Below are 14,005 nucleotides of genomic sequence, written 5' to 3' on the forward strand. Positions count from 1 at the left end.
CAAGTCTGTTTTTCTTTATCTTGATTTTAAGGGTTTCAGTATCATGATTTTCAATCCAGTTTTCCAAATATTCTGTTTACTCAAACCATTACTTACTAATCTGCAGGCTTGTGGCTTTGGCGCTGATGTAAATGCCGCCTTTACTCATTCATTCAGTGGTGTTTACTCTACCTGTTGTGAATTGTCAGTATCAGAATACAATTAAGGGTACAACAAAAGCAACACGATCAATTAATAGCATGATAACAATAGTGAGTAAAGCATTTAAAATTAAGAGCAATAATACAGGTATTTTTAAATTTCCTATAATATAAATTTTGCATTGCTGTCTGATCCTTAAAAAATGATAACTAGTTAAACAATCAATTAGAGGTAAATGTCTGATTGTGAAACTGGTTGGGGAAAAAACTTCCATCAGAATTGGTGCTGAGGACTAAACTTGAGCACCACTGAGTTACACAAAGCTGCAACACTTCAAGCCCCAGAGTCCAATTGTTCTAGGTAAGGGGTCTGCAAATTTGGTCCTGGAGGGTCATAGTGGCTCAAGGTTTTTGCTTAATTAGATATCAATCCTTGCCAATAACCAATCTTATTTAATTTTAAGGCTTCTTAGTGGGGTTTTTTTTTCTGTCATGTCAGGACAATTTTTACATCGTAGATTTTTTTTTTTCTTTCCAAGGATATCTTCCACATGATAGCTTCAAGTAGATGATTAAGTTACAGTCCTTCACTCTTTTCAGTTTATTTCTCAATACCAGATGGTTCGTGATGATAGGTGTGAACAGAAAGAGGTTAGATGGAGACCTGCTGGTTCTTTTGTCATTTACACCATATGGCTAATTGCCAGCGTAAGAATAAAAAACCTCAAACTCAAACCACCTACAATGGAACACCAGCAAAACCAAGGAGCTGGTTGTAGATTTTAGGAGGCCCAGGCCCCTCATGGTGTGACCTGACATTTGCGCGATAGACATATGCGCACCGACAAAATAGCGCCAATTAAAACGCGCCGTCATGCAAAATCACGAAAGTTTCATTAAATATGAATTACTAGTTTAAAGCATATATAATAATGTTTATTTTAGAAGTCAATATTATGCCATCAGCATAGATCGTCCTTAAGATGACGCCCTGCATAAGTAGGAAGAATTGCAGCAAGGGCGTCCCACTCTCTTGGCCTCTCTCGCGAGTTTGTCGGCGCGCATTTGTCCGTCGCGGTTTTGTCGGGGCGCATATGTCGATCATCAGAGTTGACTGTGTGCAGAGGGTGAAGACCAATAAATACCAGGGAAAGCAGCTGGATGATAAATTGGACTGGACTGCCAACACTGATGCTCTGTGTAAGAAAGAACAGAGCCGACTATACTTCCTTAGAAGGATGACGTCCTTCAACATTTGCAATAAGATGCTGCAGATGTTTTATCAGACGGTTGTGGTGAGTGCCCTCTTCTATGCGGTGGTGTGCTGGGGAGGCAGCATAAAGAAGATGGGTGCTTCACACCTGAACAAACTGGTGAGGAAGGCAGGTAGGCTGTATTGTAGCCATGGAACTGGACAGTTTGACATCCATGGCAGAGCAACAGGCGCTGAGCAGGTTCCTGTCAATCATGGAGAATCCACTGAACAGGATCATCTCCAGACAGAGGAGCAGCTTCAGCGACAGACTGCTGTCACTGTCCTGCTCCACTGTCACACTGAGGAGATCGTTCCTCCCCCACATTATGCAACTCTTGAATTCCACCCGAGGGGGTAAACGTTAATATTATACAAAATTATTGTCTTTCTGTTATACCTTCATTGTTATCACTATTTAATTTAATATTGTCCTTTATCAGTATGCTGCTGCTGGGGTATGTGAATTTCCCCTTGGGATTAATAAAGTATCTATCTATCTATAAAAGATTTATGAAATTAAAGTTTGGAAATCTTAAGTTAGACAAATAAAATGAAACAGAAAAAATTTACTTGTGCAATAGTCATTGTCTTCTCATTAAGACATTCGGTTGGAATAAGGACCCATAGCCAGACCCCTTGATCTACTACTGTACGTCAGTCACTAGTCAGTCAGTGATACAACAGCCACAAAGGTTCTCGTGACAATAATCCCAGTAGAATGCCAGAAAGTTATCAAAGTGAATCCATCATTAGCAAAGACTTACCAGCTTCAAGATCAGAAGCGGTAACTTAATCAAAATAGCACTGATAGCAAGGATTAAAGGGGAACGGCCAGGTAGTAGCCAGACATTTTGCTTCAGTTGTTAAGAAACAATATAAAATCTTAGCAGCCCTAATAAAAGTGCAGTATTTTTTGCCTTCATAAGGTGTCTTCAGCGTGTATGAAGTACTGTGATCAGTGTGATCTGTAATACTGGTGTGAAGAGCATCCCAAATGACTCCAAAAGTAATTGCATTTGTCATAGAAATGTTGACTGCATCTGGAGATTTTAATTTAAACTCTGAAACATAAGCTTTCATAAATTCTTTTCAGAATCTTGCACATTAAAAATAAAAAGCTACAATATTTCTTAGATGGAAAACCCAAGTTATAGAAAGTCTAGAAGTGACCGTAAGATTAATTGTTTAGAATAACAAGTCAATTATGAGTGGATTCAGTGAAATTAAAGTTAAAGATCTTTTGAATTAAGAGTTGCCAATGTTTCCCTAATATTTGCAGAATTTAAGCCTTCATTTTTTTTTCTTTTTCTGAATGTAAATAGAAACAGTTTTCAGTGATCTTTACCAAAACAATTCGTTATTGATGGTATTGGAGAAGTATCATGTGGATTAGGTGATAAATACAAGTGTCAGCAGCAAGACTGTTTCAGATTACATGTCATCAAAAACCTAAACACTGAGAGATGCCATATGTAACAGCAAAAAGGAATGAAGATCAATGAATTAGGTTCAAGTCAAGTTGGAGTTTACTTTCATGTGTACAGGATATAATTAAATTCTTATTTACATGCAAGACTTGGCCAAAGACACAGATCAGGCCTTTTAAAACCATGACTTTAGTAATGCGAGCATAATATCTTTCCACATAAAATTTTCTAAGTCATTCATCATTTGTATGGAACAAGCGTGAGGCCATTTCTCACTACCTCTGCTTTGTCTTCAAGTACCATTCATGTGATGGCACTTGCCTGACTGAAGGTGGCACTGCAGACTGTCAGTAGACTTCATAGACTCATCTACTTTTAAGCTATAAAGAATGCACAATATTTTTGTCTTCTTGAAAATGTGGCAGAGAGTGTGCTAAGATGCAGGTGCAAGTAAAGTGAATGCATTCCGTATCACAGACAGGTTAAGATGATTTTTTTTTAAAGCAGGTCTCTGCCTTTATTTTTGAAATAAAAGTGAATTTAGATAAAGCATGTGTGAGACGTACAGTACATATGTATATGAATATTCCTCCATCTGACAGTTATCAAGGGAGTAGAGTTGTTCATTTTAATTAATTATATTTAATTTTATTTTAAAAATCAATTTTAATTGTGTTAACTTTAAACACCCAACAGCTATTACTTCTGCCTTTTAGAACACTACAAAGACATGAACTCTAATGCTTACTAAAGCAATCTGATATTCTGGTATGCTGCTCAAGTAGGATATTATTTTCAAAGGTGACCATGGACAATAGTAAGAACCTCCAGAAATTTTGGTGACAAGAGCTATGGAATTTCAAATCATGTTTTTTTTTTTTTCTGTTAACCAGAACTTAAAAATTAACCTTTTTTATCAGAGACTTATTAATTTTTTTTCTCAAGAACAAGATACATTAATGCATGCAGTGCCACTTGAGAAAACATCAATAATTTATAATTATTTCAGTCTAATTCAGATTTAAACAAGATCTAGCCATTTTCTGAAGTTAGTAGGGTCTCAGAAAGCTGAAGCATATCCCAGCAGCACTAGGCACAAAGCAGGATCCAACCTTGGATGAGGCACTAGTCCATCACTAGCAACACACCTGTACATATTTGACTTGGCAGGATCTAATCAATAACATTTTAGAATAAGCACTTATATTGGAGAAAAGGATTTTCTCCCCCATTTTTTTCTGTTCTTTAAAGTTATATTCAGGCTCTTGACCTTGCTCTCTTTTTGTCATGGGTGGCGGTTGATTTGAACTTATTTTTGTCAAGTTTGACTTGCTTGTCTTTTCTTTATATATAATACGCTACCGTGGCTGTTCGTTTATCTGTCCAAGATTTTCAAACAACCGTAGCTCGGAAACCGTTTGACGTATTAACCTGAAATTTGGTACACATATACTACGTGAGGTCTACTGTCCGCTTTCGGGTGGTGATTGACCTCCAAGGTTATTCCTCTTTTTATTTTTTATTTTATTATAGAATCAACTGTCGGCAGCGGGCAGCAGGGTGGCCGTGTGGCGCATGCATACGGAGGCCGTTATCCCTACCACCATCGTCATCAATGCCCCTACCTTTTCATATCTTAAATCATTCTTGAGGCAGATTGAATACTTAAGTGCCAGCTTAAGTGAAAAAATTAAAGAAACGTCCTAAGTAATTGCAACACAAAATCAGTTTTAACGCGAAAAGATGCCGATTGAAGAAGAGAAGCAGCGGGCCGCTACGGTGGAGGAGAAAAGAAGAGCTGCTCAGGAAACAGCAACGCATCAACGTCTGAGCAAACAAATGCTAAACAGAGAGAGAAAGAGGATGAAAACTAGGAATTGCCAAGTCAAGTGTAATGTGGAGTGCGCCGTTACTGGTTTGGAATATTACTTGATTATAATAAATTCAATAAAATGCTTTTTTAAAAAAAAAAAAAAAAGATTAATTAACACTAAACTGCCCTGGATTGAGTGAAAGTGTGCGTGATGGACTGTTATCACATCTGTTACTGGTTTTTGTCTTTTGCCGGATGTCGCCAGGAAATACTGTGGTTCCTCATCAAATGGCTGCGTGGGAATTACTGTATTGTTGATGAGATACAGTACTGGTGTTTCCCTTTAGAAGTAAACTTAGAGAAGTGCGCTAATTAATAGGCAATATACATTATTTTATATAATAATTATCTTCCACATTTTTTAAGTGAATTATTTGCTCTGGTTATATTGACTGGCCTAAATAACTAAGTCCAAGTTCTAGTTATCAACCTAAATGACTATGCACAAGTTAATCTTTCTTCATGATTTCTGTACTTCTGCCTAATTTGTCCGGATCACAAGGTCAAGATGCAAGGTTTTGCCCAAAGGTATGGCACCTTGAATGGTTCCTGATAGAGTGAAAGAGAACTTCTATCTCAGCAGATTACAAAAATTCCCAATATAATTTGCTGGAAGGTTGAAAATGGAGGTATTGCAGCTAAGAATCTTTGATTTGAAAGAGTAATAGAAGTCAATTGAATCACCACAAAAGCACACAGTATAATGATATGCATTCTACAAAAGGCAACGTCTGAAATGTAGCAGCCAGGATGTTAACAATAGAAGACACTTGCTCATTGAAACATAACCCCTTCACAGGGCTTTTAAACTACACTGAAATTGCTCAAAAAGAATTTCTAAAGAGAAAGTGTGGTGAAAAATCGTAAAATACTGACGACAGACCAAAGAACTATAACCGTGCAACAGTATAGGTGATCAAAAGTGAGCATGGCAGTTGAAAAGAAACTTTTCATTGCCAAGTAAATTGTCTCTGATTTACTGTTGTTACTTGCCCCCTCCTTAACCGCTTAACTGTATTGCATATGAATGTGATACTATAGTGTGTTTAATATGATAATTCTAAAAGTTAAAATGCTAAGTTGTTTCAGTAAATTATTGTAAATAATCTATTTCTTATGCACAATGTTAATAAAACAGGAGATCAAACACATAGGAAATATGGTGTTTATACACAAATAGCTAAGGGAGCAAACACATTAAAGGGAAAATAATAAAATTACAAACTTAAATAAGGGAAACCAATCCCATTATCTCTCTGGGCCTGCTTCAGAGGTGCTGACTCCATATTCCAGTTGGGGTGGCTTTTCTATTTGCTCACCTGACAAGAACCATAAAACACATGCCTTCATCCCTGTCTCCTGCCAATGAGTTCTTTCTCCAGCTGACATCTTCACTCAGATCTTCAATCTGACTTCCTGGGCCAAAAGTGACGTTTCTTTGGCTACATGTTCACTAATCTAGGTCTTTCTTTTGTGACACCTGTATATAGTAGTGGGATGTATGTACAAGGGGGAAATGTGGCATCTGAAATGATAGGACCACTGCACTGGAAAAGTGGAACTTTGTGGTGGTCTACTGTTTACAGTGGATTCAGAAAGTATTCAGGCCCCTTCACTTTCTGCACACTTTGTGTTGTTAATGTCATTTTGAATTGATAAATTTGCCAATGGTGCTCATCAATCTATACTCGGTAACCCATAATTTCAAAGTGAAAAGATGTTTTCAGAAGGGCTGGCAAATGTATTAAAAATCATAAACTTATTTTTTTCATTCCTATAACTACTCAGACAAAAAATTAATTACTTTGTAGAAACCCCTTTGGCAGCAATTACAGCTTTGGTTCTTCTTGGTTATGTTTCTAAAAGCTCTGCACACCTGAATTTTGGCAGGTTATCCCATTCTTCTTTTCCTCAATTCTGACCAATTCTTCCACCCTGCACCACTGAGAAGAAATCCCACCACTGTGATACTGCTGCCATCTTGCTTCAACCATAGGGATGAGCAGTGCCTGTTCTTCACCAGATAAAGTGCTTGAAATTCTGTCCAAACTATTCAGTTTTGTCTTATCAGACCAGAAAATCATTTTCCTCCTGCACTCAGAGTCCTTTAAACTGTTACGTGCCTTTTACTCGAGAGTGGCAACCGTCTAGCTACTCAAGCATAAATGCCTAAGTGATGGAGTGCTGCGGAGATGGTCATCCTTCCATCAGGTTCTGCCATCTTGGACTTTTGAGGCTGTGTTAGAGTGACTTTTTGCATGGTTATTAAGTCTGGCCAGACAGTTAATACTAGGAAGAGTCCTGGCAGTTCCAGACATGCCATTTGTCAGTTATTGAAGCCACTACACTCTTGGGAACAGTCAAAGTTTTAGAAATGGTTTTATATTCTTACCCTGATCTATGCTTCCCCACAATTTGGACTTCATGGCTTGGTTTTTGTCCTGGCATGCAGTGTGACCTATAGGATCTTATACCCACAGCTACATCCATACTTTTATAAATCATGTCCAGTCAATTCAGCTTGCCACAGTTGGACTCCAGGCAAGCACTATACATATCTCAGAGATAACTAAAGCAAACAGGATGTACCGAAGTGCCATAGTAAGGGTCTGAATACTTATATAATTGAGAAATTTCAGTTTTTGATTTTTAATAAATTTGCAATCCTTTCTAAGAACATGTTTTCATCTTGTCATTGTGGGTTATCAAGTACAGATTGATCATCAGAAATGGCAAATTTTATCTATTTAAAATTAAATCACAATCCAACAAAGTATGCAGAAAGTGAAGGAGTCTTTCCGAATCCACTGTTAAGTGCTATACAGTACATATGGAACTATTCTCCACTTCAGTGGTCTCACCTGAATGTTTACTGCTCCTGGGTTGACTCAGCTGGGGTCCTTCTTGTCCCAGGCTTTAGTATGCTTGTCTTTGCATGGCCTTCTCAGCTTCTTAGCGTGCTCTGTACTGCACTGAAGCCCTTGGCTTTAAAATCTGTGACTTTAAAATCATCCTCTGTTGTAGTCTGGAAATCTTTTTATCTGACCCTTTTTGAGATAAGAAGCTTTTTGTAATGATATCTGCTGAATTTTTTCCTCTGAAAGTTATTGAAAAAGATGAAGAAAATAATAACAGCAGAACTAATTGAAGTTCCATCACTTTTAAGCTGCCTACTCAAAATTTATTATGATTATTTTCTCCTTACCCTTTGCAGTTCTCATTTGATTTGTGAAGATTCTTGTCACACAATTTCATGTATGATATATATTTAAAGTTATTATATTAATGTTGTGCACAGGGTAAGTACTGCCTGTTTCTTTCTTTGCAAAGTTGTGTGAAGACTGTGTTTGGGGCTGCCATTGTCTGAATTTTGTAAGTAGTTTGGATATACTGTATCTTGTATTATTTACGATGCAAAAATATTCAACCCTAACTCATTAAAGTGTTTCTTACTTTTCAAGCACAGCTTACATGGGCATGTGGGAGAGGGAAGTTTTCAGTGGAATCTTTTAGAGGCTGCGGTGAGCTGGTGCCCTGCCCAGGGTTTGTTTCCTGCCTTGCGCCCTGTGTTGGCTGAGATTGGCTCCAGCAGATCCCCGTGACCCTGTAGTTAGGATATAGCGGGTTGGATAATGGATGGATGGATGGATCTTTTAGAGGTGTGCCAGTTGAGTTCTGGCCTATCTCATCCCAGACACGTGTGCATGCATGTTCCTTTACATCCATCTACCTGTTCATTATCTTAAACTGTTTTATCCCATTTTTGGAGCAGAGGATGGGGCTGCAATCATTAGCCGGAGCAACAGAAATGAACTGACCTGTACAACGCCTATATTTTACTTATAGCTCTTTATTCACTCTTTGTATATATAAAGAGTCCTTTTTTATTTTCTCACTCTTTAGATGATATTTCAGCTATTTAAAGAATAACATTCTGCATGAATAGGACAAGAAGTCAGGAGGGGCAGCTCAAAACATGCCTATTTTTAGATGTACAAACTTTAGAAATGTGTAATTGGTGAAATCATATATATCTTATATATAAATGTCTACGTGTGGAAGTGTGTGTGTATGTCTCTCCAGCCTGGAAGTGCAAGGCTATAGCATGAAGCTCAAAGAGCTGGCAAAACAGCCCTAAGTTAAAAAAATCAGAAGAAGAAACACTGAAAAGAAGCTGAAAGAAAGCGACTCTGTCACCAAAGTGAAACCACCAAGGAAAGACAAACGAGAGAAAAACTTGCTTAGCCACTGATAGACAAGGGGGGCAAGCATGTCTGCTAAATTGAACCACCAACTTTGCATTCCAATTTTTTTTTCTGATGATTTCAATAGTTTCTAGGAGCTCTGGCTTTTTACAGCACGGTTTGACACAGCTAGTCAAGTATAATAATATAAAAATCTCCCTACTGCGATTCAGGCTCACAGTGGGCTGGATCCTATCCCAGCAGCACTGGACACAAAGCTGGGCAGGACCCACTTGGAATCACCAATTAGCCTAAATTGCATTTCTTTAGGGATGTGGGAGAATAGCTGAAATACCCACACTAAATCCCAGCAGGCACACAGAGAATGTGCAGGCCTCACATAGACAACAGTCTATTGTAGTGGCTAATATGCTGGACTGTAAATCAATTTAGTCTCTGCTGTTGACTTGCTTTAAGTCCTTGAAAAAGTCACTTAACTAACTTATTCTTCATTTGTAGAAATTTGGAAACATTTAACCTAAACACAGCCTGTAAACAATTTTAGAATTGCTATTTGGGATATGGAAACCTGAGGCACCAATACAGAGAGAACATGCAGACGAGACACAGACAGTGACTGAAGTACAGTAGGATTAAACACAATCATCTAGAGCTACAGGACCAGCCTGTACTTCCTACTGGATTCATGGTTGCACACTACAGTGGTACAAAGAGGTTTAGAGTTGCTAATCTGCATAACGGCATATCCTTGGACTATGGGAGGAAACACTTAGGTGAGAAGAACATGAAGACATTTAGTGGAAGACAGGGAATCAAACGGGCCAATGCTTAAATGGCTTGTGCTACCAGCGACTATCCACCTTAATAAAAAGATACTGTAGTCTTGTGGGGCCAGATGTGATTCTTAAATGAGAATACACGTCTGAGGACACCCTTTCAGAAAGTGTGTAGTGAATGGCAGCAAAATCCTGTGCTGCAAAGGCTATATCCACGGGAATTCTTTTTAAAACACCTACCTCCAGTTTATCCAGTCCATGCCTTTTAAACTGTTGCTGGGGTTTCAGGGAGAGAGGAAAAGATAGTTAACGATGAGAAAAAATAAGAAGCCAAAATTGCTGTTATCCATTCAGGAGCTCAGTAGCACAAGGTAACTGAAGCTTAACAGTTAATTTACATGTAATGAGCGCTGCGACAGTGGAGACAGACAGATACACATATAATTAGACCACCATAGCCACTGGGCTCCACATGTTTCACAACTGCCTCTGTCTGCTGTGATATGTTTTTGTCCATTTTAACTATTGCATCACTATGTGACATAACACCAAGCCGGGTTTACACAACTTTTTAAAATGCTGCGGCTATTTTGTTATGGCATGTTTGCATGTCCAATTAGACAGTAAGGTCCAATTTACTTTCTTTAGTTATTCATTTAGACGTTCAGTCAAGGTGGATGTTGTGCAGCCTCATCTGTGCATCTACTGGTGGTGTTAGGCAGATTTGTTGAGTCAGGTGTTTTGAGTACTGAAATCTGCGTCTCCTGTGGATCTGTGTTATCTCTCTAATTGTTCCCACGCAGTCTTAAGCAAAATTCACTCATGGTTGTCTATGGATGTATATATTATACATCTGGCTTCAGCGAGACTAGTGTCTGTACCTGTCTGGCTGCTTTGTCTCAGTCATTCCAATAGATGGTGTATCTCAAACATTAGCTCTGGTTTTATGAATCCCTAACCAAATGGCATATAACAGAGACATATGCATTGTATGGTGCACTGAAAATGTTAACTCTGAGGTTTACATTGATTATTTAGATTTCAACCTGTCTTAGACGGTTTATTACAGCTAGTGGTGTATAAATGGGATTGGTTCTGGTTCACGTTCATGTTGACTAGGTAAGAAACAAACATCCAAAGGTGTACTGTTCTGTAGCATTACACATTTTATTTTCTGGTTTTTAATTTAATTTTTTTAACTCTTTTTAATATGCACACTTAGCACCGGCCTTAGGCTGAAAATGATCACCCCTTGTGTGTGTCTCTGTGTCTGAGTAATGAAAGGACTTTAGAATTAGCAGCTGCCCCTGGTATTCCTCTGTATTTGGACCAGATTGTTGTCATGATGCCAGCATCTTTTGCATAGATTTAAACATGCACAATTTCAAAATACTAAGTCAGCATTGTTGGCTACAAGCAGGGAAAAAATGAAGCTGTCATGTTAAAGTGAAGTGACTAAGATAAGGGCTTATGACACCTACCAGTGCAATCAACACCGAGTATTCACAAGCACAGTAGATCAAGTATATTGCAGCTCATCTCAAATAAGAAAAGCGTAATACCGTATGACTATAGATATAAACTCTCACCTGTCCAATGTGGGCAATATTTGTTGCACTGCAGCATGGAGGTAATTGCCTTAGAAATAGCAAACAGCTCCCTGTACATGAATTGCATTTTTCACTCTGGCTGTTCTAAGAGTCTGAGATTCCCTGGCAAATGCCCTGAATCAGACATTCTTATCAGGGAGACATTAATAGGTGAAATTAACTGATCTGAACAAGTGATTGATCCAACTACGGTGCACAATTAAGATAAGGAGTCAACACATTTAATCATTTGGCTACCATTGTTTAATTTGTTTTATATAGCTGGCCAATCACATACTTCGTTCTCCTCAGTGCTGGCTGTTTCTAAATAAGAATGTGCAAATAGTATACCTCAAAAGGGGTAGAGGTTTAAGAAGAGCCACAAAGTAGGGAAAAAATTGTTGTAGTTTCTAGGATGAGAAAAAGTGAAATGGGCCTATTTTGGTGTGCATGGTAATCTAGGATCTCCTGAGCTCCTTATCTGGAAAAAGAGTATCACTAACAATAGTGTTACTCTCTTCTGGTACTTCACAGACTTGCTTCATAGGCTTGCTGCCTTGGTCTAGTATGCAGGAGCAATGGCCATAATCTCACCTCTGCAAACCCTGTCGAGGAAACTTGTATGAGTACATCAGTTATCATATAAAATTTTGGAAATAGGCACATCAATTTAATGGTAAATTGGAGTTCAAGTACCCCTTTATTATCTGTCTGCATCTGTGTGAAGCCTGGGTGAAGTGTCTGCGATTTCAAGGACAAAGTCCTAAAAAAAAAAAGCCGAAGCACCTCCTGAAACAGAACCAGAAACAACCTATAATGGAGTTCGGGGTGGATGCCATGTAGAGCTGAAGAAAGTAAGGTGAACAACAAATGAGAGGCCGTGCTTTAGAGTACCATGTTTATCTTGCTGAAGCAAACTTTAAGTAATAACTAAACAATAGCTATTAGAATTTCATGCTAGGAAGATTATCACTGTGGAATAAACAGTGCAAGGTGCAACAAAACCAGGAAACATAGACAACGAAACCCAAAGTGTGCATATATTGGTGAAATCTGTCCTTGTAACCTGAAAACGTAATGACATTGCCTCCAGCCCTTGAGGTGACAGGAACTGGACAAGTATCATTAACTGCTTTATACTTCTGATTATGAGCCTTTACTGCTTGAAAACCCTTAGTTAGGGTAAAGCCAGTCAGTGTAATAGTGTATGTGTTTCTCATTATTGGTGTTACTTAATCTATGTATCTCAAATTAATCTTCAGCTTTTATAAGTCTTTCTTCTATATTCAAGAAGAACATTAAGCCTATGAGATAAAACGCTCCCTTTATTAATAATTGCAGCTCCTATCTCAGGTGCCATGCAGCAGCTTCAAGCTGTCTGTGAGCTGTCACAAACACACGCAGAGAAGGCCTCTGACAGAAAGAACAGCAGAGCATTTAAAAGAGGGCAGGCGATGGAAAATGTATACAAAGCAAGGCAAAAATATACCTCTCTTACTGGCTAGCAGAACAGAAATCTTACAAAATCATTCATGTCATATAAAAAGAGTTTCCCAGGGTGATTCTTTAGACAAAAATATAAAGGGGGCATTAAGAGGGTGCAATTTTATAAATAATAAGACAATGTGAGGAGCAAGCCCAGTCCATCTAGATATATGGTTGTGTGTGTGTGGGTGTGCTTTTGTCTTTTGTGTTTGTATACAACGTGCACATACCTGTTTCCTATAATCATTATTTTGTGAACAAACTACAGTATATATTATAGCAAGTAACACTTTAGGTACTTCAAAAATGCATCTATTACTCAATTACTCTTATGTAACATGACCTTAGCAAAAAGCTTCTTTTGGGGACACAAAGTTGTTCATCTGTGCAATGTGGCCTACTAAAATAACCACTTTGAAACAGTGGCTGTAGTGAGAAATACTGTATATCTCTTGATAATGCATACCTCACTATAAGACCTGTGAATCTTTCAGATTCATTAGTAATTTTAGCTGCAAATCAATTGCCACATTGCACAGACATTAATAAACTCATTAATTTGATTTGTAAGCATAATTAAGTGCAAAAGAAGCCTTTGTTGTTTCTATAGAATAAATGAGTAATAGATGCATAAGTAAGGCTTTACCAAATAATTCACTGAATTACAGTTGAGCACCCATCCAGTCACTCACACAAGAGAGAGGCTAAAGTGATAAAATTCCTAAATCAGCATTTACCTGTGCCCACACTGGTGCAGTGGGTAGCGCTGATGCCTCGCAGTTAGGAGACCCGGGTCCTCCCTGCGTGGACTTTGCATGTTCTCCCTGTGTCTGCATGGGTTTCCTCTTGGTACTACGGTTTCCTCCCACAGTCCAAAGACACGCAGGGTAGGTGCATTGGCGATCCTAAATTGTCCCTAGTGTGTGCTTGGTGTGTGTGACCTGTGGTGGGCTGAAAGCCTGCCCAGGGTTCGTTTCCTGCCTTGCGCCCTGTGTTGGCAGGGATTGGCTCCAGCAGAACCCCGTGACCCTGTAGTTAGGATATAGCGGGTTGGAAAATGGATGGATGGATGGGCATCTTCAAAGTGAATAAGTCAATACTGCCCTGAAAAGACAAAAGACTTACGAGCAGCTTGACTACTAATCTATTGACTTCAAAATTGAAGGAAATTGGATGATAGTATCCATCAAAATAGCAAGCCTTCACATGTTGCATTTGACTTGCTCTCATATAGATCAGGGTTTCCCAATTACAG

Source organism: Polypterus senegalus, chromosome 12 (assembly GCF_016835505.1).
Source record: "Polypterus senegalus isolate Bchr_013 chromosome 12, ASM1683550v1, whole genome shotgun sequence".
Taxonomy (NCBI): Eukaryota; Metazoa; Chordata; class Cladistia; order Polypteriformes; family Polypteridae; genus Polypterus; species Polypterus senegalus.